The 27,408-nt window shown below is 46.7% G+C and overlaps 1 protein-coding gene across 8 annotated transcripts in view; it reads left to right on the top strand.

Annotated features, from left to right (window-relative positions):
• Nucleotides 1-27,408, top strand: part of LOC102159510 (dehydrogenase/reductase SDR family member on chromosome X) — a 334,565-nt gene that overhangs the window by 227,392 nt on the left and 79,765 nt on the right. Inside the window, exon 9 of one of the 8 annotated variants that reach the window (XR_002341347.1) lies at nt 15,577-16,770. The exons of 6 other annotated variants lie outside the window; for them this stretch is intronic. The gene's annotated coding sequence lies outside the window, so the exon portion shown is untranslated. Of the gene's footprint in view, nt 1-3,918; nt 6,555-15,576; nt 16,771-27,408 lie in introns of those variants that run through there. One more of the 8 variants, XR_002341348.1, reaches the window with a different exon arrangement.

The following is a 27,408-nucleotide window of genomic DNA, read 5'->3' as shown; positions in this document are numbered from 1 at the left end:
GTTCAGAAGAGAAGGTCACATCACAAGAAGAATGACTTAGGGAATGAGACCCTGTCATGGACAGCTGTCTGATCTGACCGGTAGAATGCCATCATTCCTGTTTGAAGTCCTGTGCTTGGCAACTGCAATTTCCTCCTCATCCTGTACAGCTGGGTCTTCCTTGTGACTTGTCACCCTTCCACTAAGTGGCTTTTAGCATCGACCATTTGAAAGGACATGAAGTGTGCTGGGTTTTACATGTTGATCGTTAGGTCACCAGTAAGTGTGAAATGTCCCCTGTGGTTTCCAGGAGCCTGTGTGTGAGTGTGTGTGTGTGCACGTGTGTGCATGCTGGAGTGTCCGTTCATGGTTCTGGTGGATGCCCTTGGCTGCAGATTCCTGCTGGCATTTCACTTGCCACGGACACTATCAGTTAGGACTTCCTCCAGATTCATCCCCAAGCATCCCAGCCAAGCCTGCACCATGATGCCTTCGTGATGTGGTCATAAAGAATCACCATTTATCTAGCCCTCAGGATTGGAAACCTCAGTCCATCAACACTTAACACATTGATGATGTGAAATATGACATTACTTGGATAAAACACATCCGTCTAAAAAATTGCCTTTCTGCAGCTCCTCTCATGGCTCAGAGGTTAACAAATCTGACTAACATCCATGAGGACCCAGGTTCGATACCTGGCCTCACTCAGTGGGTTAAGGATCCGGCATTGCTGTGAGCTGTGGTGTAGGCGGGCAGCTACAGCTCTGATCGAACCCCTTGCCTGGGAATCTCCATATGCCACAGGTGTGGTCCTAAAAAGCAAAATAAATAAATAAATAAATAAATAAATAATAATAAAATAAAAAATTGCCTTTCCTAGAATTCCCACTGTGATGCAGTGGGATCAGTGGCATCTCTGCAGTGCCAGGATGCAGGTTCCATCCCCAGCCTGAGACTGTGGGTTAAAGGACCTGGTGTTGCCATAGCTGCGGTGTAGGTCGCAACTTCAGCTCAGATCTGATCCCTGGCATGGAAACTCCATATGCTGTGGGGTAGCCAAGAAAGAAAAAAAATTATCTTTCCTTTTTGTCTATGGTACGTTTCCGTTAGCAAGCGCTCATTTCAGATGTGGGTCCTCCTGGCATCCTGGACCTGATACAAAACATGAGTAATATTGTTTTGTACATTCAATATTTGTAGAGATTTGCCTACATGTTTGCCAGTGTCTGAGCCCTTTGTTTCTTTTGATGTTCTGACACCACCCAACAGAGGTTCGTGTCAGCTGTCTTAATGCACAGTGTTTAAAATCCCCTTCAGGGACGGTCTACTCACAAAAGTGTTCTTCGACTGTTGTTTCTGGAGCTGTATTATGCCACCCCCTTTGGAAAGATATTTTCTCTGGGATCTACTTCCTTTCAGTGTTTCCATTCTTTTAGTCCCCTCTCTCCTCATGGTCTGGCTTCCATTGTTTGATAGAAGTCAGGTGTAATTCTTTGAAAAGATGTCATCTTTTATTCCCTGTCTGCTTTTAAGCTTCTCTCTCTGTCTTTGGTCCTTGGAAAGCCCATGTGAGGCATGTGTGCATGTGTATTTTGTTTTATTCTTCCTGGGATGGGTTCCATTTCCTGTACCTGTGGGTTACTGGCTTTCTGGTTAATTCTCCACCAGTAGTGCTTCATGTGCTGCTGTGCCCTGTCTTTCTGCAACTCTTCTACCTCCTTTTTGGGTATCTTCACTCTTTCATGTTTTCGTTCTGTGTCCCTGTGCCCTGGCTTCTGGAAGCTGTAGTCTTCCAATTCACCGATTCTCTCTTCGATTCTGTCTTGCCTACTTTTACCTCCATCTACTGAATTTTAAATTTCAGTGTTTGTGTCTTGCACGTCTAGGAGTTCTATCGTGACCTTTTCAAACCATACCGGCCTTCAGTTCATTGTGTAGGTTGTGCTGCCATCTCGATCTGATCATCCAAACCCCTGGAACCTTTGTTGCTGTCTTTTGGGGTCTCACGCATGTTGGGAGTTGCTCACAGAGACCGAAGTCCTTATGGGCTTTGTCCTCTTTCCATTTAAGACTGTCTTTTTTCCTTGTGCCTGAATGAGGGACAGGCCTCCAGAGAAGATGGGCGTTTGCTTCTTTCGGGTGTCTCTGTGGGGCTGCATCTGTGATGGAATATTCTGTTCATTCTGAAGGATTGGGATCCTTGCGGTATCCGTCGTTATCTTTCGAATGTCATCGCTCTGCCTAGAAACACTATCCGTTAGGACCATTTCAAACCTAATTCAGAGTTTGGAATTTTACCGGGGGCAGTACTGCCTGCGTGAGGTGAATTTATCCCGCTAAGTGTCACGAGGGTAGATTCATATGTTCAAGGACTCTTCTTTGCCTTATTAACGTAGTGCCAGTATCTGCCTTCCTGCAGACTTCGGGAAGCTGTGTATGTGTCTGGTCCACTCTTCGTCTGAGAAGGTCTTCGCTGGTTCTCAAACTCATCAATTTCAGGTCTTCTTTTCCTTCTAAATAATGATTGAGGACCTCACATACCTTTTGCCCATATGATTTGTATCGACTGATATTTCCCATATGTGCAACTCCAGCCGAGCAGATTGTTACATATGTAACAATGTAACATATACATTGGATACAAGTATCTTATTAATGATAAGATGGATACAAGTATCTTATTAATGATAAGAAATCCATTCTGTGTTCACGCAAATAATATAGTCTTGCTGTATGAAGAAGAGCTTATATTCTTTTTTCTTTTTTTTTAAACTGAAGTATAGTTGATTTACAATGTTGTGTGTTTCTGCTATACAGCTGCAGCAAGGTGATTTAATTATACATATTAATACATTCTTTCTTATGTTCTTTGCTAGTATTTCTCTTAGGATAGTGAATATAGTTCCCTGTGCTGTACAGTAGGACCTTGTTGTTGCTTATCCATCCTACACATAACAGTTTGCATGTATTAACCCCACACTCTGAATCCATCCTTCCCTAGCCATTCCCCTTGGCAATCACAAGTCTTTCCTCTATGCCCGTGAGTCTATTTCTGGTTTTGTGTCGTATTTTAGATTCCACATAAACATGAAGAATATATTAATTCTTATTATACAGAGAATATCTTATATAAGCTATATGTATATATATATATATATATATATATATATATGTGCTGTATGTAGCATAGTCTCGCTAATCTGAGAGTATTAGTGACAAGAATGACATTTTACATGTTTGCAAATCCCATTAATGTCTGGCGGGTATTAAAAAACAGTTTGACACCAGTTCCGCTCAAAGTGTGGTATAGTGAGCCTTGCTTCTGTCTTCAATCTGCTGTTTTTCATAATAATGATGTGCTGATATTTGTCTTTTTTCACCCTTATTCTCTCAGAAGAGTCCAGTGGACTTTTCCAGCGGCTATGGGATGGGTGATAACACAGCAGATTCAAGACGGAAGCAGATATGTGTTTCTCAAAGTGTGGTATGGGGAGCCTTGTTGTGGTTCTGAGCCGCATCTGTGATCTGCTCTGCAGCTCGCAGCAATGCCAGATCCTTGACCCACTGAGCGAGGCCAGGGATTGAACCCACATCCTCACAGACACGGTCAGGTTCTTAACCCGCTGAGCCACAATGGGAATTCCTAGCATAGAACTTATAGAATCAGAGCTGCATGGAGGAAAGTATGTCATTAGACTCCCCGACCTTGACAAGGACCTAAAAACATTATCTTCTGTTTCTGGAGACTTGAGACGATGTCAAAAGTGTGGTTTAAGTCTTGGCCAGTTCACCAAATCTGCTCAGGGAAAAAGGGCTTCAGGGCTCTGTCGGTCTGTTTCCCTTGAGATTATGGCCTGACAGTTCTCTTTAGTGTCGTCAGTCTTGAGATGTTTCTAATGGGATGCTTTTCGAAAGTATTCACACAGGATTTTTCAGTTTGTTCCGGCAGGAATGTTGGGTCAAGTCGCCTCATCTTCCATGTAACCAGGAGTAGCTCATCGTCAAAGACGTAAGCATGACAGATTAAGAAGTTGGGAAGAAAAGACAGATATTAAGGATTTACGTTATATAACAGAAGGAAAATCTAATAGCTGTCTAAGCAGATCCATAGTCATAAAATATAAAGGACATTTTAACTGTGTATTAGCGCTCTAGGAGAACATGAATTCCAAATCGTATAAATATAATCACGATATGTGGGGCCATACTATCATAAAGTTGAAATTTGATAGCAAAATAATCACAAACGTGCATCACCGTCCAACCAGAACTTTAAACCTCTCCTTTAACTGGTTTCGGCCATCATCCAAAAGTCTGCAGACAAATGACGGAGAGGCTGTGGAGAAAAAGGAACCCTAGTACACTGTCGGTGGGAAGGTCAATTGGTGCAGCCATTATGGAAAACAGGAGGGAGATTCCTCAGAAAACTAAAAATAGAATGACCATCTAATCCAGCAATCCCACTTCTGGGCATCGGTCTGGAGAAAACCATGACTTGAAAAGACACATGTACTCCATTGTGCATTGCAGCACTCTGAACCACAGCCAAGACGTGGAAACCACCTCGGTGTCCATCGACAGAGGTGTGGATAAAGATGTGGTCCATAGACACAAAGGAATATGACTCAGCCCTGAAAAAGAAGGAAAGGCATTTGCAGCCACATGGATGGACCTGGACATGATCAGGCTGCGTGAAGCTAGACAGACAGTGAGACACCCACATCATGTGCTATCCCTTCCATGTGGCATCTGGAAAAAGGACACAAGAAACTTCTTTACAGACCAGATAGAGACTCACAGACTTTGAAAAACTGATGGTTTCCAGAGGAGAGAGGTGGGGGGTGGGGGAAGGGCTGGAGGTTTGAGGTGGAAAAGCTATAAAATCAGGTCATGATGATCATGGTACAACTGTAAATATAATAAAATCCATTGAATTTAAGAAATAAATAAATGTCTTTCGGGAAGAAGAAAGTTAAAGCAATCATTGAGGACGCCCCTAAAGTTACTCTGGGTGTGGGGGGTGCTGTGGGGGATTGACCTCTCTTGGAATGAGTTCATTGTCTGTTCATTTTTGGCTGCACCCGCCCCCACCACCACCACCACATGCAGAAGTTCTTGGGCCAGGGTTGCCACAGCAGCAACCTGAACCACAACCTTGAGAGTGCCAGATTCTTAACCCACGGAGCCACCAGGGAACTCCAAGCATGAGCTAATTTTCAAAATAATGAATGACGCATTAGATTGAGAAGGAGATACAGAGGAACGTAAATCTCAAGAGAGCAAGAACATGAAATTATTCAGCTAAGAAAGGAGGAATTTCATGAGTCAGAACATGAATCAATATACGTCATCTAACATCCAACCTTGGAGTTCCCATCGTGGCTCAGCGGAAACGAACCTGACTAGCATCCATGAGGATGCAGGTTCCACCCCCGGCCTCACTCAGTGGGTTAAGGATCCAGCATTGATGCAAGTGCAGCATAGATCATAGATGCCCCTTGTATCTGGTGTTGCTGTGGCTGTGGTGTAGACCAGCAGCTGCAGCTCTGATTTGACCCCTAGCCTGGGAGCTTCCATATGCCAAGGGTGTGGCCCTAAAAAGCAAATTAAATAAATAACAAAGTCCACCCTTGTTCCTACAGCCAAGAAGGCTGCTCAGGATTTGGAGACCAGCTCTCTCTCTGGTCTCCAGTTCCATCCCGCTGTATGTTGCTGCCTTCTTTAAAGACTCATGGACCTCCCTGCATTTGTGGGGTTGCATCCCACCGCAGGGCCTTTGCACAAGCTGTGTTCTCTGCTAGAACTTACAATGCCCAGATAACAAATAGCGGATTTCAGTATTGTGTTCATGGGTTTATGTCCACCTTCTAGAACATTGGAGAAGCTAAAAAAGAACTTGGAGCTCCCATGTAGTGCAGTGTAAGGTTAAGAACCCAGCTACCTGAGGATGCAGATCGGATCCTTGGCCCCACTCAGCGGGTCCAGGATCCGACGTTGCTGTGAGCGGTGGTGTAGGTCGTGTTGCTGTGGCTGTAGTGTAGGCCAGCAGCTGCAGCTCCAATTCGATGCCTACCCTGGGAACTTCCATATGCTGCAGGTGTGGCCCTAAAAAGAATTAAAAAAAAGAAGAAGAAGAGGAGGAAGAAAGGGAAAGAGATCGGTGACGGTCGCTGCTGGTCTAACAGTTAAGGACTGGACATTGCCACTGCTCTGACTCAGGTTCGATCCCTGGCCCAGGAACTTCTGCATGCTGTGGGTGTGGCCAAAAAAATTACTGTCCAGCACTGCGAACTTCATCCAATCTCTTGCGATAGAACCTAATGGAAGATAATATAAGAAAGGGAATGTATGTATATGTATGCCCGAGTCACGTTGCTGTGCAGCAGACATGGGCACACCATTGTACATTGTCTGTACGTTCATAAAAAAATGTACTTACCTAAATCAAAAAAATTTAAGAAAAAAAAATAAAGCAGCAGCCCATAAATATCTTTAATAAGAGGATACAAGAAAGCTGAGAGCTAGTCTTCTGAAAAAAATTCAGAGAAAGGACTAGGAAGCAAAATGAAAAAAAAAAAAAAAGACTGTGTGTATATCCCAAATTGACTCAGACGGTACACTCATCAGAAAAATCAGTGTGATTTGCAATGGTTTATGCAAATACTTTTGGAAAGCAGAAGCGGCGGGTGATGCTAGGGAAAATATGCATTACCAGAATTTAGAAAAACAAAGCCACTGTCAGGAAATCAGTTTTAATGATGAAATTGCAGAAGAGCCATCTCTGCATTAAAAAAAAAATGTTCAAGCTCCTAGAATTCTTCACTAAGTTCCCTGAAACCTGCAAGGACTTTTCAAGGTCCTTATATTTATTCAGAGGTTGGGCTAAGAAGGAATGCTTTGAAGTAACTTGCAAGAGCTTCCTTAGAATCATTTTAAAATTTGATTAAAAATGTGCAGAAAGAGGAGTTCCTGCTGTGGCACATAGGAAATGAATCCAACTCATCGTATCCATGAGGAGGCGGGTTCGATCCCTGGCCTCGCTCAGTGGGTTAAGGGTCCAGTGTTGTGGTGAACTGTGGTGTCAGTCACACACGTGGCTCGGATCTGGTGTTCTGTGGCTGTAGTGTAGACCTGCGGCTGCAGCTCCGATTTAACCCCTAGCCTGGGAACTTGCATATGCCACAGGTGCAGCCCTGAAAAAGCAAAAAAAAAAAAAAAAAAAAAAAAATGTGGGGACAACTAGACAAGGTCACCTCCAAGGCCAAGCCTGGCTCTGCAGTTCCGGTGCCCGTCTCAGGACAGAGCCCCCCAGCCTCTTGGCATCACCCAATCACCTGTCTGGTTTGCCCATGAATTGTGGAGAACGGCCCCTGGAAGCCGACCAGAACCCACAAAGTCCCGCCCTCTAGGTGGGTTGGCTTCATGCTTCCACGCCCTTCCAGCCACAGCTGACCCTGCAGAATGACCTTCCCCCAGACACTTCCCGTTCCCCAGACTTTTTAAAGAGTCTCATGCTCTACTAACTTGCCTCCACTTCTCACATGGCCCAGGCCTTGGGGAATGCTTAACTTTGATGTGTCTGGTGGGATGGGCGATGGTGCCCTATTCGTCTGTCAGATGCTCACCTCTGTGGCGATAAATGTCAATACGTGACTAGTGTCTACAATCCATAGGCTTTGAGGAAAGCAGTCGCCCTTGGTGATGTGAGTGGGCCTCGTCCAATCAGGTGAAGGCCTTCAGAGCCACATCTGAGGGTTCCTGCAGAAGGAATCCTGCCTCAAAACTGAAGCATCGAAATTCCATTCAAGTTCCTGGCCTGCCCGCCTACCCTGCAGAATTCAGACGTGTCAACTAATAATTCAGTCACCCTTGGGGGTGTGGGTGGGCCTTGTCCAATCAGGTGAAGGCCTTCAGAGCAACATTCAAAGCTTCCTGCAGAAGAAATTCTGCCTCAAGGCTGAAGTGTAGAAATTCTATTAGAGTTCCTGGCCTGCCAGCCTGCCCTGTAGACTTCAGACTTGTCACTCTCCTCTGCAAATTGCGTGAATCAGTTTCTTAAATCTTTTACACCAGACTTGTATCTTAGTGGTCTTGTCTCCTTGAGAATCCCGGTGCGACTGTGTAGAGATTGAAGGCATATGCAAGACTCTTCCCAGCTACCTTGGGTCCCCCGTTGGGCACAGCCTTCTTTGGAAGCCGGGCAGAGAGCCACAAACCCTTATTGTCTAATTGGATGGACTCTGGTTATTTCAAACCATTTCTCGAATTCACTCTTGTCCCCACTTTGTGATGTGGGATGTGTGTGTGTGATTGTGATACCACCTGTTTTTCAAAAGCCTAAAAAGTAGAACCCACATTCTTCCGCTTTGCACATTTCTCATTTTTGCAATGGACACACTTTCTTGTTAATTTTAAATGAAACCCTTAGGCTGATGGGCTGAGAGCCTGTCAGAGAAGTGCTTGGGCTCCACGGTGCAGTCACTTCCACACACTCTTTTTGGGTGTCTGGTATTCAAAGAGAGATTGGAAGTAAGGGGGTCCACGTCTCCGTCACCCCTTTACCGGGGAACACGTATAAGGAGGGGCTGCCCGGCAAATACAGACATCTCAATTTCTAATCAACACGGAGCTCCTCCTCTTGGGTTTTTGGTTTTTTGTTTTTTGTTTTTTTTTTTGTCTCCCTCTTTTTTCTTTGGATAGAATTTGCTTCTCATCATGATTGACACTGCAGTGGAGAAGCCATCTGAATCGAGGCGTTTTGAGAAAATTGTATCTTCTGTGACATGTGCCACCAAGCCCATACTTTGCAGCACATGCTCAAGGGGCTAATTATTGGCTGCGCTGCCTCCTGGGGTAATTTATGCATGCCTGTTCCTCGTTTTCCAAGAAGTGAAAATAAAGCTTCTCAGGGGCTGTGGAAACCCATCATTTCAGCTGTCAGTCGATGGCGCCCCACTGTGAGAAAGCGTTTGCGACTTGAGCCTCTTCCTCCACCCCAGTTTAGAGAATTTGGTTCCAAGGTTGTTCCATGTCCCTGGCAACCGTGACACAGGGGCACACAGGGGGCGTGTCTGTCACCAGTGCAACAAGACATCACGTTGGTTTGTTTCCCAAGATGGTACCCACGTCTTGTCTCTGGGGAAACTAATTTTTTGAAACTCCCTTTCTCTGCATGGGTGATATAAAACTCTGGTCTTTGTGGCTTGTCTCCTAAGCATACGCTGCTTAGATTCACCTTTATTTTAACAACTAAAGTGTCTGCTTTATTTTAGTCACTGTGGCTTCCCCAGGAGGAACCGGATTTGCCCAAGGTTGAACGGTGCCCCGTTCGCCCAACGCCCCCTGTCTCGGTCCCAGGGTTTGAGATCCCAAGCTCAGGGCTGGCTCTCCTCGGAGAGACTTCGTTGTCCGTTTCCTCCTCCCCTCACAAACTTGAGGAAAGCTGGAAATGTCAGTTGCAGGTCTTGACGTGTGTCCAGTGAACCGTGTGCAAGGGAAGTCATTTTCCACATGGCTTCTTTTTGATGGAAATGCAGATGCCTTGAAGATGGATGGGAAACGACAACAACTTTTTAAGAGTCTCTTTCTCCGCCGACTGAGCTAGCTGGCGGCGCAAAGGATGACTTTTTAAAAGAAGAGCTTCAGCGAATTCGGCTTCTGAATTCCCTTATGGGGAACAAAGATGCATGGGTATTTTCGAGGGAGGAAAATCCTTAGCGGAACATATGTGGAGGAGAGAGACGCAGGGATGCTTACTGGTGATAAGAGAGCGTCATGCCCACATGTGTCTTCTTCCTGTGTGTTGTCAGATGTCACACTCAATGACTTTAAAAAATCAGGAGACCCGCAAAGGTGGAAGGGCCACTCACCCTGTCTCTGGCACCTGGGGACGGGACCTCTTTTGGACAAAGAGTCTTCGAACGTGTGATGAAGGGAAAGGTCTGGGAGGAGGTCCTCCTGGATGAGGGGCCCCTCCATCCAAGGACAGTGTCCTCCAAGGAGAGAGAAGAGGAGACACAGACACAGAGGAGAAGCCACAGGAAGGGTCTGAGAGGAGGTCCTCCTGGATGAGGGGTCCCTCCCTCCAAGGACAGTGTACCCCTAAGAGACAGAAGAGGAGACCCAGACACAGAGGAGAAGCCGCGGGAAGATGGAGGCAGAGACAGGAGGGAGGCGGCCACCAGCCCAGGGCTGCCTGGAGCCCCCAGAAGCTGGTGGAGGCAGGAAGGACCCTCCCCTGGAGCCTCTGGAGGGAGCCTGGCCCTGTCCACACCTTGACCACAGACACCTGTTCTCCAGGATGCGGGAGGATGGATGCCTATTGTTCTAAGCCTCATGGTTTGGTGTCATTTTTTTAGGTCAGACCCAGGCCACTCACAGACATTATCCTTGATGTGATGAAAGATGAAAGTTTGAGAACGAGAAGCCCTCTAATAAGATATCCTAGAACAGGTCGAGAGAGACAAGAAAGCCAGGCATGAAATGTCGATTGGGGAACCCTGTTATACCCCCTGAAAGTGGGTCTTTTCTAGAGTGGAGGGGCTTCCTAGAAGGGAAACGATGAGAAGGAGAAAGAAAAAAGGTCCAGACTTTGGGAGGAGCCCAGAACCAGAAGTTCAGAGCTTAAGATGAAGATGAATTTGGGTCCAGAGAAGGTGTCAAGGAGCCTGGCGAATTCACTCCACCCCCTGGTGGCCAGGAGGACTTACTACAAGCCTCGGGCAGAGGACTCTGCTCCTCAAAGCCGGATGCAGGGGAGTTGGGGCGGTCGAGACACTTCTAGAGCCTTCTGAGTTCTAGGGGAGGAATAGAAATGCATGGCCCACGGTCGAGGTGCCAACCCACCGCTGTGCCCCTGCGTAGCCATATCCTTCTCTGCCCCATCCCCAGGTTGCAAAAGCCACACTCTTTGCAGCTCTGGGTTCTCACAGGTAACAAAATACCGTGAACAGGAGTTGACTGTTGCACCTGTGAAAATCACTGTTAGTCCCTTTTATTGGAAGGAGACCTTTTCTTTTTTTATTGCTTTTATTTTTAGTGAAGTTGATTTACGATGTGCCAATTTCTGCTGTACAGAAAAGGGATCCAGTCATATATATACATCCATTCTTTTTCTCATAGTATCTTCCATCGTGGGCTGTCCCAAGGGACTGGATAGAGTTCCTTGTGCGGCACAGCAGGACCTCCTTGCTTATCCATTCTCAGTGTCATAGTTGGCATCTATGAACCCCAAACTCCCAGCCCATCCCACTCCCTCCCCCTCCCCTTTGGCAACCCCAAGTCTGTTCTTTATGTCTGTGAGTCTGTTTCTGTTCTGTAGACAGGTTCATATCTGCCACATTTTAGATTCCACATAGACGTGATCTCATATGGTATTTGTCTGTCTCTGTCTGACTGACTTCCTTAGTGTCAGAATCTCTAGGTCCATCCATGTTGCTGTGAATGGCATTGGTTCATTCTTTTTCATGGCTGAGTAGTATTCCATCGTGTCTATGTACCCCCTCTTCTGAATCCACTCATCCATCGATGGACACTTAGCTTGTGTCCCTGTCTTGGCTATTGTGACTAGTGCTGCAGTGAACATAGGTGTGCATTGATCTTTTCATTTATTACTTTTTGTTGGCTGGCAGATCTCAGCTGGGCATGTGAGGTGTCTTTGCTTTTTTTTTTTTATTAGAGTTGATTTGCAGTGTTGCGTCAATTTCTGCAACATGGCAAAGTGATCTAGTCACACATGTATACACATTCTTTTTCTCATACTATCTTCCATCCTGGTCTACCCCAAGAGACGGGATAGAGTTCCCTGTGCTGGACAGCAGGACTTCAGGGCTTATCCATTTTCAGTGTCATAGTTTGTACCTACTGACCCCAAACTCCCCATCCATCCCACTCCCTCCCAAGACTTTTTCTTTCAACCAGAGAGGTCTCCTAAAACACCAAAACCGTACATTCCTATGTGCATAAATGATACTTTCTGACCTTATTCTTAAACTGATTTTTTTTTTTTTGGTCCAGGTGGGTTGAAAAATTAATTACAAAAGAGCTTCCTTCTAGGTAAATATGGGGCTGAATGGTCTGCTGTGATCACTGTGTCTATCCACAGTGACGGAAAACCAGCCATCAGAGAAAGGTCAGGGCCGTGACCTCTCTTCTGGGTCTACCCAGAAGGCTTAGCCAACCTTTTAACATTTCTTTGTTATTTATTTTTTTCTTTCTCGGTTGTCTGACATGTCAATAGCAATTTTTTAAATGTCTCGGAGACGTTTATATTGCAGTGTTGTGTTTTATTGCTGCCGTTCTGGGGGCCTGCTCTTAACCATGAGTCTTGGAAGCCTTTCATGGGGATTGTTCTGGTCAGATGGGTTCCCAGCTACCAAGGCAGTCACATCAGGTTTTAGCTTTTCCCCAGCTTTATTGAGGAATAAGGGACCAGGAGTGTTTTATACACCAAGCCATGAGTAGAGGCCAAGCTGTGAAAATCTCCCCTTTTCTTTCCAACCCAGGCCTCCCCTGTAACCATATGGTGGATTCGTCTTGCAGTTCCCATTGTGGCTCAGCGAGTTAAGAACCCAACATAGTGTTCATGAGGCCACGGGTTCGGTCCCTGGCCTCACTCAGTGGGTTAAGGATATGGCATTGCCGTGAGCTGCTGCACAGCATGCAGATGTGGCTTGGATCTGGCATTGCTGTGGCTGTGGCGTAGGCTGGCAGCTGCAGCTCTGATTCCACCCCTGGCCTGGGAACCTCCATATGCTGCAGGTGCAGTCCTAAAACGAAAAAAAGAAAAGAAAAAGAGTATACGTCTTATGGGAAGGGCAGAAGGGTGTGCGTAAATCACGGATTATTTTTTGAGCAGCAAAAGAAATAAAATAGCATTGGATTATAGCCCAAAGTATAAAATGTCTGTCCCTCCCTCCCTACTGACGTAAATAAATGGTGGAATAGATACATAATGGGGAGAATAAATAAATTGCCCCCAGGAGAAGGGTGGATAGTGTAGGTGGCTATTGCAGCCTTGAGGGGGTGAGCCAACATGCCCAAGGATGGACAGCCCATGGTGAACATTAGTCCCAAGAGGACACAGCAGAAGTGGGGGGTGGGAGGGAGAGTCACTGCAGACTCCTGAGCCACGCGACCTTGCCAAGGTGCTCAAGGTCACCATCCATGGTAGGACACGGTCCTCGCCTTAACCCTCAGATTTACGAGACATCAAATAAAACTGTGACGCGTGCTATTCCTGAATATACATGCCTTTCCCTCTGAACCCCCCACCAACGCCGGGAATGCAGACCTTCTATGAGCCCTGTCTCTTCCAGGTCCTCATCTCTTTAGTCCAAAACAAAACAAAAGAGTGGAGAGTTCCCGCACACTCCAACGCGGTATGCGTTGGGACCCTGGCCCATCACAGTGGGCTGGTGTCTGCCTTCTCTCCCTCCCACGCAGTCCCGACCCCACCACAGCTTGGTCCAGCTCCACATCCTTTAAAATGCAGCCCCTTGCAGATTCTTCTCTCCTCCGTGCAAATCACCCTCCTACCACCCCCTCGCAGTCCCAAACACCCTGGTCCAGGGTTGAGAGATTTTCATCTTAGTGGCTCCGGTGCCGTTGCTCCTGGCACTTTGTCATAAAGTTGGTCCTTTCTGTCTTCTCGTCTTCCCCTCACCGCTCCCCGAGAGGTGCATTTGTCGGGAACAAGCTCTCTGACACCCGCTACTCTCAAAACTTGCATGTAACACGAGCCCATCAAAAGTCAGCTGACTTATTAATGGTGGCCTTTCTGACCGGTGTGAGGTGGTACCTCACTGTAGTTTTGATTTGCATTTCTCTAATAATAATGAGGAATGTCGTTTGCATGTGCCTGCGGGCCATCCCTAGGTCGTCTTTGAAGAAATGTCTGTTGAGGTCTTCTGCCCATTTTTCAGTGGGGTTGTTTGTTTTTTTCTTGTTGAGTTGTGTATTTTGGAGATTAAGCCCTTGTCAGTTGCATCATTTGCAAAGATTTTCTTCCATGCTCTGGGTTGTCTTTTCAGTTTGGGTTTGTTTGTTTGGTTGTTGTCTTTTTAGAGCCACACCAGCAGCAAGTGGAGGTTCCCAGGCTAGGGGTTGAATCAGAGCTGTAGCTGCCGGCCTACATCACAGCCACAGCAATACTGGATCCAAGCCACATCTGCAAAGTATACCACAGCTGTGGCAATACAGGATCCTTTACCCACTGAGAAAGACCAGGTATTGAACCCACATCCTCATGGATATTAGTCAGGTTCTTAACCTGCTGAGCCACAACAGGAACTCTTTTTTTTTTAATGGTTTCCTGTGCAAGAGCTTTTGAATTTAATGGGGTCCCACTGATTTATTTTTGTTTTATTGTCATTATTCTAGGAGGTGGATCAAAGAAGACAGCTGTGATTTATGTCAGTGAGTGTTCTGCCTGTGTTTTCTGCTAGGAGTTTGATAGTATCTGGCTTTCACTTTAGGTCATTAACCCATTTTGAGTTTACTTTTGTGTATGGTCTTAGAGAATGTTCTAATTTCATTGTTTTGCATGTAGCTGTCCAGTTTTCCTAGCACCACTTATGGAAGGGACTCTTTCCTGCATTGTATGTTCCTGTCTCCTTTGTCATAGATTGGTTGACCATAGGTGCTTGGGTTTGTTTCTGGGCTTTCTATCCACTGATCTGTATTTCTGTTTTTATGCCAGTACCATACGGTTTTGATGACTGTAGCTTTGTAGTATATTCTGAAGTCTGGGAGCCTGATTCCTCCCATTCTCTTTTTCTCTTTCAATATTGCTTGGGCTATTCAGCGTCTTTAATGTGGCAAAAAATGAACCTGTCTACAAAACAGAAACAGACTCACAGACAGAGAACAGACTTGTGGTTGCCGAGGGGGTGGGGAAGGGAGTGGGCTGGACAGGGAGTGTGGGGTCAGTAGATGCAAATGAGGACATTTGGGATGGGTAAGCAATGAGGTCCTGCTGTGCAGCACAAGGAACTCTATCCAGTGTCTTGGGATAGACCAGGATGGCAGATAGTATGAGAAAGGGAATGGATATATATGTGTGACTGGGTTACTTTGCTATATAGCAGAAATTAACACAACATTGTAAACCAATTCTAATTCTTATTAAAAAAAAAGTCAGTTGAGTAAATGCACTTCTTTGGTTTGGTTTTCAACTTTTAATTACTCAATTACATTAATAGCTGTGCAATAATCATCACAACCAAATTTTATAGCGCCGGGGGTTTCGGTTGTAAATGCACTTCATTCGATGTATCCCTTCGCTGAGAACAAAGCCATAGGAATGGGTCCATCCTTGCTTCCGTCCAGAGAGAGCAATAGACACTCTTGCTCTTGAAGAGGAAGAAGCCTGGGCTCTGCTCTTTAAGGGATGACCCCATGAGGGTTTTAGGCGTTCACTGAATCCCGTGCAGCAGTCATTCTGAAACTTGACTGCACGCTGGAGAAGCACCGAGAGAGCTTTTGCAAAATCCTGGTGCCTGGTCCTTCTCCTTTGGGCCATGAAATAAAAATCTCTTCAGGCGAGGTCCAGGCAGAAAAATGTTTGGGGCTCCCCGGGGGGATTCCAGGGTACAGGCGAAGTTCAGTCTCCATTTCAAAAAGAAGGTATTTCTGGCAGAGATCAAGTGCCCCCCCCTACAAAACATTTACCACCAAGAACTCTGCGTCTTACCACTTAGGGCTCTTTCATGACAATGAGGAGCATCTGACTCACGCCTGGAGTTTGTTGAGGTAAGACGCAACTTATATTCTAGTCATCTCTGGGAATATTTGTATGATCTAGGATTTCTTTTAATGAAAAAAAAATCTGTAACTGTAACAGCATTTCCTTTTGCATGGTTACAATGTTAACCCATTGTTGCCCAAAGTTTCCCATCCCATGAGTGACTTTTCTTCTTTAACTATGATTTTGTTATGTTTTATGCACAAAGAAAAGGTACTCTAAAGGAACCTGTCTACAGAACAGAAACAGACTCACAGACACGAACAGATGTGTGGTTGCCGAGGAGGAAGGGGAGGGAGTGGGATGGATGTGGCGTTGGGGTTGGTAGAGGCAAACCAGGACGTGGAGAATGGATCAGCTGTGAGGTCCTGCTGTCCAGCACAGGGAACTCTATCCAGTCTCTTGGGATAGACCAGCATGGAGGATATTGTAAGAGAATGTATGTGTATGTATGACCTGGCCAGTTTCCTGTACGCAAGTTGACCTAATGCTGTAAACCAGCTATACTTTAATTAAAACTTTTTTTTAAGTTAATGTAGGATCATGTCATCTGCTGCCCCGATGCCAGATGCATGATGCCTGGGTTAGCAGCAGCCTGGCCGTATGTAGGTCCCCCACACCAGTGATTCAATCAGAATCCACTTTTTAACAACATCTGCCAAAGGTGTATGTGCCCATTGAAAGCTGATAGCCAGGGAGTTCCCATCATGGCTCAGCAGTTAGCGAACCCAACTAGCAGCCATGAGGAGGTGGGTTTGATCCCTGGCCTTGCTCAGTGGGTTAAGGATCTGGCGTTGCCATGAGCTGTGGTGTAGGTCACAGACGCAGCTTGGCTCTGGCATTGCTGTGGCTGCAGCTCCTATTGAACCTCTAGCCTGGGAACCTCCATGGGCCGCAGGTGTGGGCCTAAAAAAGACAAAAGACAAAAATAAATAAAGTTGATGGCCAGCACCTGCTTAACAGGAATGCAGGGTTGTTTAGCAGGAAAAAAAAGGAGAGAAAAGGAGGAATAAAAGACGAGGAAGGGAGTCAAAAAAAAAAAAAAAGAATGTTTGGTTTGGAGTTCCTACTGTAGAAAGGAAAAAAAAAAAAATCCGAATGCCCTGTGGACAGAAGGGGATGTTTACCTGAAAAAGAAAAAGCGAAAAACAAGAAAATAAAGAAGGAAGAGTGATTAAAATTTGAGTCTTGCCCCACAGGGTGTGTTCCACACCCCAACATCCCTCACCATTGATGTTCCATGGCCATTCCAGACTGGCTACATTTTAGGAGGGCCTTGAACAAATGACAATTGTAATAGAAACATCCTACAAAGATGCAGGTGTTCCCTGGTGGCTCAGCGGGTTAAGGATCTGTCCTCGTCACTGCAGCACCTCAGGTTGGGGCTGCGGCATGGATTCCATCTCTGGCCCAGGAACTTCGCATGCCAAAAAAAAAAAAAGTTTACAGAGACGCTATGTGCATATGTACGCGCTATGTGCATATGTACGCAGTGTGGGAGATTATTTGAGTGTGTCTGTGTGTTTCCATTCCTTGATAATGGCAACAATGTAACTCAGAAAATGAGAAACTCCAGATGAGTAAACTGAAAACTAGACAGGAGGGCACGTGCCCAAGATCCATGCCCCCGGGTTTTGATCTTGTCCCTAGGATAGGGCTCTAGGAGGGCAGGAAGAGGATTAAGGAAAAATATCCCCATATCCGGAAGGGTTTGCAAAAGCAGAAGTGAGCCTGGCTTCCTTGACCTCGCTGCCCTGGGCCATTAACCTCTTGTTTGCCTCACGCCTCCTCTGCCTCACTGAGCAATTGCCCAGGGTTCTGGATTGAGATACCGCATGGGGTGAGCGCTGGCTGAAGAGTCAACGAGTGTTTTCTCAGTTCCTGCCTCTCCCCAGTCAACCATAGGCTCTTCTCCAAAAAGAAGCCTGGGAGCCAGGAGACAGGGGATTTATCAGGTCAACAGCGCCCCCCTGGTCATCATCAGGTGACCCAGCATATCGGGTCCTTCCCAAGAATCCCCTGGAGCCTCACCTCCAGGACACTCCACCCCCAGTGCCTTTTCTGTGTCTTCATCACTCACATCCAGGAACGAACCAACCCAAAGCCAACCCACAGTCCTGGGGAGAGGCTTCCCTCAGTGGAGCTGCACAGCGCACAGGGAAGTTCCTGGGGTTTCTGTGCCGTCCACATGCCCCCAGCGAGGGTCTTTTGGCTTCAGACTCGCAGAGCCCGGCTGACATTAGGCAACACACCAGACCAGCGTGGAAAAGAGCTGAGGTGGAGCCATGTGGGGGCTGCAGGGCCCGCCCCTCCCCGCGCTGGTCCCCAGCTGCTGTTCATTCCTCAGAAGCAGGTGCAGCTGCAGCAGTGCGCATGTGCGGCGTCCTCTCAGGTTCCAGGCTGGTTCCCAGCTCAGACCTCGCGGCATGCAGAGTACACACAGGGGGCTCCCAGGAGGTGCCCGGGGGTGCGGACCCAATTCAGGATCCTTGCAGGTGAGTCGAGCATAGCCTCTGCCCGAGAGCAGGTCGCTCCAGGGCAGAAAGACCTTGGGAACATCCTGCGAAGGACCCCGAGACTGACGTTGTCACGAGGGAGATGGTGCCCTGCCAGAAGCGCAGGGCCCTGCCTGGCTTTCTCACCCCACAAAAGCCGGCGGGCATCGCAGGTAGAGCTAAGGGAGGGGGTATGAATGCCCTGGGTGTCTGGGAGGCAGATGAGGATTCACTCAGCGCTGAGCCGCTGGGTTTGTTCCCAGGCTGTTGCAGGTTGGGTTCGTGTCGTTGGCTGGGTTTGCCCGCTCCCCAGGGTTGGCAGCTCTGCCCGCCTGAGTCCTTCCTCTGGAGTCCAAGGTGACCTGAGGGGAGGCGTTCATTCGGGTTCTGGGTCTGACCTTCTGGCTTGGGGTCTCTCCCTGTCTCCCTTCTTCTTCTCTGGCCCTTTCTCCCTCTCTCTCCTCCGCCCCTCCCCCCTCTCCCTGGCTCTTTCCTCTGGTTCTGTCTGTCCCCATCTCTCTGTCTCCTTTCCTCTCTCCTGCCACCCTCTTTCCTTCGTTTTTTCCCTCTCTGTCTCCCTCCCTCTCTCCTTCCTGACACCCCATCTCATGTCACAAAGCCTTTAAGGAAAACCACCAGCCCTCCTGGAAGACTTCAGAGCTGGTTCCTAGGAATCCACATGCCAGGAAGGTCATTATCAGTGAAAACATGTTTGAATCAAATACACCAGAGAATTTTCAGGACGTGATTTGTTTGTTTTTTCTTTCAAAAACGGAAGGCTTTTTGTTTGTTTACATGGGGCAGGGGGTTGGGTGTGCTGCCCTTGGTGTGGGGTGGTGAATGTTCTGGAAAGATGGCTCTTTTGGGGCTTCAGAGAATGGATTTCTGGGGCCTGTGCAGAGCAGGGAGACCTGTCCTAGGCCTTGGGAAAGCCTGGACCTGGGCGGGGTGGGGACAGACGGGGTTCAAGAGAGAGCACCAGGACTGGGGCACGGGTGGCTGTGTTTGTTGAAGGGCTGGAGTAAAGCCACTTTCGGCTGGTAGCCCACGAGTCCCAGAGCCAGACAGGAAAGGTGGGGTCGAAGAAATTGGGGCTCCTCTGGGGATGCGACTTAAGCGGATTCAACTGTGGACACTTCAAGGGCCCTGCAGAGATTGCTGGCATCCCGTTGCAGAGATGAGTCCAGGCCATGGGAAAATGATCTCCCAGTGACCCCGTCTTGGAGCCCCTGCTCTTCCATCAGCTGCTCTTCCACGAGGCCCTTCAGGACACACAGTGGGGCAGGGGGAGTCTCCTCAACCAGCGAGCGGAATTGGGAAGACACCATCTCCACAGGGCAGATGATAAACTAGACTCTTAGCTCACGCCATGCTCAACCAGTCCCTCAAAATGCAGTCAGGATTTCAGCCTCACATCTGAAACCCTAAAACACCTGGGGAAGAGTTCAAGACCGAGGTGGCAGCAAGGATTCACTAGCTCTGACAGCCAAAGCAAAAAAAAAAAAAAACAAAAAAAAAAAACAAAAAAAAAACCCACAAATGCAATGGCACCAAACCAAAAAGCAAAAGCAGGAAAAAACAAACAAATGAACGTCTGCATAAGAAAGGAAACAATGGGTCAGAGAGACATTTTCTCCTTTCCTGCCCAATGGGAGAACATATTTCCCAACTCTAGAGGATTTAAAAGCTTCCATCGCTCTCCAGAGTGGCTTGGGATGTGGTGCTTTGGAACAGGAGTTGTGAATTCCTGGTTGATCCAAATCAGGCAGTTTGTCTTAATTATGCCAATAAAGGAACTCATTGTTCCTTCTTAGCGAAAGAGGCCCAGCTGTGCTCTGATGGGATTTCTGCATCCCTGGAGGATGAGGGGGTCTCTAGGAAGCTGGCTGATTTTTCAGAGGGTTGGTGGGCTTTCATGAATTCCCTGAGGACCCCTTGGATGTGTGTTGCTTCTCTAGTAAAACCCAGAGATTCTGTGTTGCCTGCAGAATACACTTGGGACAAGCCACCTCGGTGCTCTGAGCAGCCCCCCAAGCTTTGCAACTCAGATTGTGTTTCAGAGATCCATCTCAGGCTCCCGAGGCTTCTTGCATCCAATTTCCCTTCCATTCTCTGAACACGTACAGGCCCTCGGTGAAGGCGGACTTGGGGAACTTCCTGGAGGCAAAGTGTTCACGTTGTGCCAGCTGTGACCTCCCTGTCCTGGGCATGCCTGCTTCCGGGGCTGGACCTGGAGAGCCGAGACCAGACCCTTCCAGGTTCCTGGGGAAAAGGATGTTCCCTCCCAGGGCCACCATTCCTCTGAGCTCAGAGAAATACAAAGAGAAAAACAAGAATCGCCGAGTTCTAAGAGACCCAAAGGCTGCAGAGTGACATTCAGCCTCTTCCTAGTAGATGTGTTCTTATCTGCTGATGCAGTCCAGCCCCATCCATTTCTTTTGTCTTTTTTTTTTTGTGTGTGTGTGTCGTTGTTGTTGTTGTTGCTATTTCTTGGGCCGCTCCCGCGATATGGAGGTTCCCAGGCTAGGGGTTGAATCGGAGCTGTAGCCACTGGCCTACGCCAGAGCCACAGCAACGCGGGATCTGAGCCGCGTCTGCAACCTACACCACAGCTCACAGCAACGCCGGATCGTTAACCCACTGAGCAAGGGCAGGGACCGAACCCGCAACCTCATGGTTCCTAGTCGGATTCGTTAACCACTGTGCCACGACGGGAACTCCAGCCCCATCCATTTCTAAATGAACAGCTCTCCGTTCCCTCTTCCTTCTACATGGCACCATCCCCATCCCCGTTTCTCAGGGTCCACATGCATCTTAGACGGGCTTCTCTTACCATGAAAACAGCATTCACGAAGGTCAGAGCAGAAGAGCACCTGCCCATGTCTTGTGAAACCTTTCGTGAACTTGGTGACCATCGCTTTGTAACTCAGTCCTTTGCTTCCACGGGTGCCCTGATTCTCCTCTACCTCCCTGACAGTTTTTTCTTCCTCTTTTCCTTACTGGGGTGCAATTCACATAGTATTACAATAAAGCAGAGAATCCAGTAGCAGAGTGTTGCGCAGCCATCACCTCTCTTGGCTCTGGAACTTTCTCTGCCCTCAGCAGGAGCCCCTGTCCCCAAAAAGCAGGTATGCCCTGTTCCCCTTCCTCCTACCCTTGGGAAACAGTCAGTTTTAATTTCTCTGGATGTACTTATTCTGGACATTTTCTATCAATGGAATCTTAAAATGTGTGGTCTTTTGTGTGTGGGTTTCTCTCCCAGAGCATTGTGTGTTCAAGGTCCATCCATGTGGGAGCCTGTGTCAGAGCTTCACTCCTTTTCTTGGCTGAGTCATAGTCCACGGAGTGGAGGGACACCATGCTGCCTATCCATCGACTCATCCAATTATGGACACTTGGGCTTGTCCACCTATCCATCATGTATCCATCCATCCATCCATCTATCTACACATTATCCATTCATCTACCCATCCATCCATCCACCCATCCATGGACCCTTGGGATCTTTCCACTTTTATCCATCATGCATCCACCCATCCATCCATCCACCCATCCATGGACACTTGAGCTGTGACCACCTTTATCCATCATCTCTCCATCCACCAATCCATCAAGCCACCCATCCATCCATTCACTATCCATTCATCTGTCCATCCATCCCTCTATCCATCCATCCATCCTTCCACCCACCCATGGACACGTGGACTGTGTCCACCTTTGGTGACTGTTCATAGTACTACTGTGAACAAGTTTTGTTTCCACACCTGATTCCGCATCTTCAAGGTATATACTTAGGAGTGGAATTGCTGGGGTCTAGGTGACTCCACTGGTTTGGCCCCAGCAACCTCCTTTTCATCACTTTGCCCTCCCTGACCCTTGGGGGTCTGGGCCCTGGGTCTGGCCCTCTTCTCTTCCCATTGCCCACACTCTGGCTTTCCTGGGTTCAACTATGTCCCCACTCCTGTGTGCCCGGGTGATCCCTGGAACCCCCTGCATGCAGAATGGAGCAACCCTTTTGTGTGTGTTTCTGGCCCCAGTTCACATTCCGGTGACCGCCATTCACCTGGAGATGGTCCTGTCTGCCATCCTCCCCTCCTGTGTTTCTCTTTTCTTTTTCTTTCTCATTTTATTGGAGTAGAGTTGACCTACAATGTGTTAGTGTCAGGTGTGCACCAAAGTGAATCAGTGATCCATATACACATGTCCATTTTATTCCAGATTTTCCCACATAGGTGACTATAGAACATTGAGTAGAGGTCCCTGCTCTGCATAGTAGGTCCTTGTTCATCTATTTTATGGACAGTAGTGTGTATTTGAGAAGATTGACATCTGGATTGACTTCCATCCCACAAGCATAGTCCTTCTCTTCATTAATTTAGGTATTTCTTTAAAATTCGATCTTTAACAACAATTCCTGGTGTTTCTTTTTGTATTTTCACTTTAAAAATTTTTTATTGTTATTTTCCCAATGCAGTTTTTTTCTGCTGTACAGAATGGTGACCCAGTTACACATACATGTACACATACTTGTTCCTGCCATGATCAGGCTCCATCATAAGTATCTCGACATAGTTCTCAGTGTTACACAGCAGGATCTCATAGCTAATCCATCCCAAAAGCAATTGTTCTTATCTATTAACCCCAATCTCACAATCCATCCCACTCCCCCCCCCCTTGGTAACCACAAGTCTATTCTCCAAGTCCATGATTTTCTTTTCTCTGGAAAGGTTCATTTTGTAATATATTAGATGCCAGATATAAGTGATATCATGTGGTATTTGTCTTTCTCTTTCTGACTTAGTTCACTCAGGATGAGAGTCTCTAGTTCTATCCATGTTGCTACAGATGGCATTATTTTGTTCTTTTTGATGGCTGAGTAGTATTCCATTGTGTCTATATACCACATTTTCCTAATCCAGTCATCTGTGGATGGACATTTGGGTTGTTTCTATGTCTTGGCTATTGTGAAGAGTGCTGCAATGAACATGTGGGTGCGTGTGTCTTTTTCAAGGAAAGTTTTGTCTGGATATATGCCCACGAGTGGGGTTGCTGGGTCACATGGTAGTTCTATGTATTGTTTTCTAAGGTATCTCCATACTGTTCTCCATAGTGGTTGTACCAGCTTCCATTCCTACCAACAGAGTAGGAGGGTTCCCTTTTCTCCACACCCCCTCCAGCACTTGTTATTTGTGGACTCATGAATGAGGGCCATTATGACTGGTGTCAGGCGGTATCTTCTGGTAGTTTTGATGTGCATTTCTCTAATACTCAGTGATGTTGAGCATTTTTTTCATGTGCTTATTGGCCATTCTGTGTATCTTCCTTGGAGAAAAGTCTATTCATGTCTTTTGCCCATTTTTCCATTGGGTTGTTGGCTTTTTGCTGTTGAGTTGTATAATTTTCTTTTTTAAAAAATTGTGTTGGAGTGGAGTTGACTTAACAATGTTGTGTTAGTGTCAGGAGTACAGCAATGTGATTCAGTTAATACATACACACATATCCATTCTTTCTCAGATTCTTTTCCAACGTAGGTTCTTACAGTATAATGAGTGGACTTCCCTGTGCTATGCAGTAGGTCCTTGTTACTTATCTATTTTATATACAGTAGTGTATATTCGAGGGGACTGACATCTCTGTTGAATTCCATCCCATCCATCTTCATTAATTTAGGTATTTCTTTAAAACTGTATTCCTAAATATGTTATATTTTTAAGGCTTGCTTAAATGGTATTTTTTCTTTACAAGCTAAGTTATCAGGCCCTTATCTTTTTTACAAGTTCGGTTATCAGGCCCTTATCAGATATACCCTTTACAAATCTTTTCTCCCAGTTTGGAGGTTGCCTTTTCATTTTGGTGATTGATACCTTTTGCTATGGAGAAGCGTTTTAGTTTTATAAATACCACTTCTTTCTTTTTGCTTTTGGACCCTGTCTCTTTGGTTTCATGTCCAAAAAGTCATTGCCAGAACTGAGGTCAAGGAGGTTTTCCTTTAGGTTTTCTTCTAGGGGTTTTGTCATTTGGGGTTTTACATCTAAGGTTTTAATCCATTTTTGGCAATTATTGCATATTTCTATTCAAGTGGAGTTGAGTGACAATGTTGTGCCAATGTCTGCTGTACAGCAAAGTGACTCCATCATACATATATATTCATTCTTTTTTATATTTTTTTTCCATCATGGTCCATCCCAGGAGATGGGATAGAGTTCCCTCTGGTCTACAGTATGACATTGCTGTTTATCCCCTCCTGTGTCTCTGACCTTGGGTGATTGTGCTCTGGTTTCTGCTAAATCCCTCATTCAGAGGTGTGGAGCTCTCCTTTATCTGCAGAACCTATCAGTCTCCCAGAATGACAGGTGCTCCATCCGACATACTTTTATCCTCGTCTTTCTTCATGCTTCTGACACTTTGGTGTACAATTTTCCATCTATGCTGCTTGAGTGTCTTGGACCCTTCCAGCCCTAAACACCTTGGACCCTTCAAGTCCTAAACATCTGGGAACCTTCCAGTCCTAAATGTCTTAGACCCTTCCAGGACTAAATGACTTCATGTCTTCCCCAAGCCTCCAACATAGAACCCACTCAACAGCATCTTCCTAAAACTGTAATGGGCAGGCACAGAAAACCACCACACTGATAGGAGAGGCATAAAGAGATGTAGCCCCAGGCCTGTACTGTCTTTCCTAAGCTATCCCCCTTCATCTTTCCATCTACACCCCAAACATTGTAGGGCCCCCAAGGAGCCTCCTGCCTGATGTCTCTGCCCCCATTGTCTTTCTGGAGACATCTTCCTCATGTTTCAAAAGCCAGACGAGGCATTGTCTTCTCCCCAGAGGCTTGTGTGACCCCCAGGTCAGATCTATGGTTCTGTTTGCCATTACTTCTGAAGTCTGTGCTTCTGTCTATCATGCTATACACTGAGCTGCATTCTGTCTTTTTTCTAATTCTTTTAGGTGGTGGGTTAGGTTGATTCTTTGAGATTTTTTTCTTGTTTCTGGGACAAAGGACTGTTCAAGGAAGGCTATGAATTTCCCTCTAAGATCTGCTTTTGCTGCAAAAATCCCATAGGTTTTGCATTATTGTGTCTGAGCTGCATTCTGATTCTCTGTTAACAGGTTGGCCTCCCCAGCAAGATGCCTGCCAGGGTTATCTTTGATTGTATTTCTGCTTCTAGACCCTGGACCAGCAGGTGGTGTGTGATGGGCATTCAGTAGGTGTTTATGAGCAGGGCCAGCCTTCTGTTTCAATAGATCCAGGGGATGCTGAATATCAGAGCGGTGCAGGAAAAACAGTGTGAATGGACAAATGCATCACGGTTTCAGTTGAAACACCAACACAAGAGTTGAGCTTCATACATCGGAACTCACTCAGTTCCCTGCTTTACCTGCAACCTCCATACGAATACTCATGGCATTTTCTATGGCTTTGCTCTTTTCCACAGGTAGGATGCAGGTTTCTGATCTATCTTTCCATTTCAACATCTCACAGGCACCATGGTAAAATTTTACCCTGCCTTGGTGATGGCCAATTTCTTCTCTCATTTTCTTCTCGGATCTTAGCAACCCAATTTTTAATTTAAATGTATGCTTTATCTAGCCCAACCCACTCCTTCCTGCATGAATTCCCTCAGCAAAGGTCAGTGTTATAAAGGGTCTGGGATATGGATGAACACCCTCCCTTGGTCTGTGTTCCCCTTTGCTCTGAAATCTTCACTTTGCATCATTTGGAGGAAGATACACATTTTCATGATCTCCCCTCCCTTTGCCGTCCTCCAAAACCTTCAACTCATTGAGGGCAGAAGTTGCTGCTGATTTTTAATGACCTGCTCAAACATCGCACAATACACACCACTCAATGGAGATGATCAGTATTAGGAAAAACGACAGCCGAATTCTGGAAGAGGACCACGCTGGCACAGCCAGGCTGTCATCATAACACCAGGGGCTCTCCTGGTGACAATGCCATCTGCACTGTGTGTCCCCAACCCCAGGCCTTCTCATTCCCCAGCAGCTCTCACCTACCCCCCGAGATGATGAGTGGGTTGGTCCACATTTGCATTCGCTGTTTCATGGGTAGACGTGTCCCCCATCACTCTTGGCACACACATATACTTATTTTAAACACCCCACTCATTTAGAAGCTTCCCTCTCCCGCCTCTCTCCCATCACAGCCAGGATGTCATGGTCATTTGCCAGCAGACAGAAGTGCCCTGGCTGAGGCCATGTCCAAGTCACTCCAGGTCCTTGGACACTGGCTTAAGCGGTGCTATTGTGTGTCTAATTCAGTTAGCTGTCATTCCAGAGCAGAGCTTGGTGGGAGGGTTATCTAGACATTTTATGGCCTGGCTCCCCTCCCTTTTTGCCCCCGAGGGGTCTCTCTGTGCACATGGAATGGGGGTTTCCCTAACCCTGAGGATGGGGAGTATGTGACCCCTTTGGTCTTCTGTCCAAGCAGGGCTCAGCCCCTCTCTGATCCTATCATCACCATTGTTTCAAAAGTGCACAGAAGACCAGTACCAGTTATTTGTCTTGTGCCTGCTGTCATTTCTCTCTTGAAGTGTAGACAGGTGGCTGCTTATAAATGTCCAGCCTGGAGTCCATCCACCTGCTGCCTCGGTGCCTTTGACTCACACTCGAAGGCACATTAGTTGTCCTGATCCTGATGAGTTTTCTGGTGAATCACAAAGAGGATGGAGCAGGCCCCTCTTCCTTTCTAGCCTCTAGTCTTGGATTGGTGAAAGGAAGTAACTCTTCTTCCTGGAGTGGCTCATTCTTGGTTATTCAGAACCCTGCATCTTTGTTACAGGTTAGAGCTCCATGCCTGTGCTGTAAAGACTAGTTCTATGCATGAGCTCTTTGTAAAAGGCAGAGACGATCATCCTAACGAATGAGGGTCTGATATGTTTCTGCACAAATTTCCCATGTTGAAACCTGCTCCAGGACTAGATGCTATTAGCTTTGCTGATAAAGCAAAAGAAAAAAAAAGCAGCTGTGAACATCCATAGCATAGATTTCTAACTCCTGGGGATAAATGCTAGTTCAGGGTCCATCTGCCACGTGGTCAACCTGAGAGCCTTCGCAGATGAATGTAAGTGCATCACGCTGGGTTGGAAAGGTCTGGGTCCTTGCGGGCAGCGTCCTTTAGCCAAGGCCATCCTTGACTGGGTCTACATATGCAAAGACTTGCTCTTAAA

This window comes from Sus scrofa, unplaced genomic scaffold (assembly GCF_000003025.6).
Source record: "Sus scrofa isolate TJ Tabasco breed Duroc unplaced genomic scaffold, Sscrofa11.1 Contig905, whole genome shotgun sequence".
Classification (NCBI taxonomy): domain Eukaryota; kingdom Metazoa; phylum Chordata; class Mammalia; order Artiodactyla; family Suidae; genus Sus; species Sus scrofa.
This window is presented reverse-complemented; position numbering and strand designations above follow the sequence as displayed.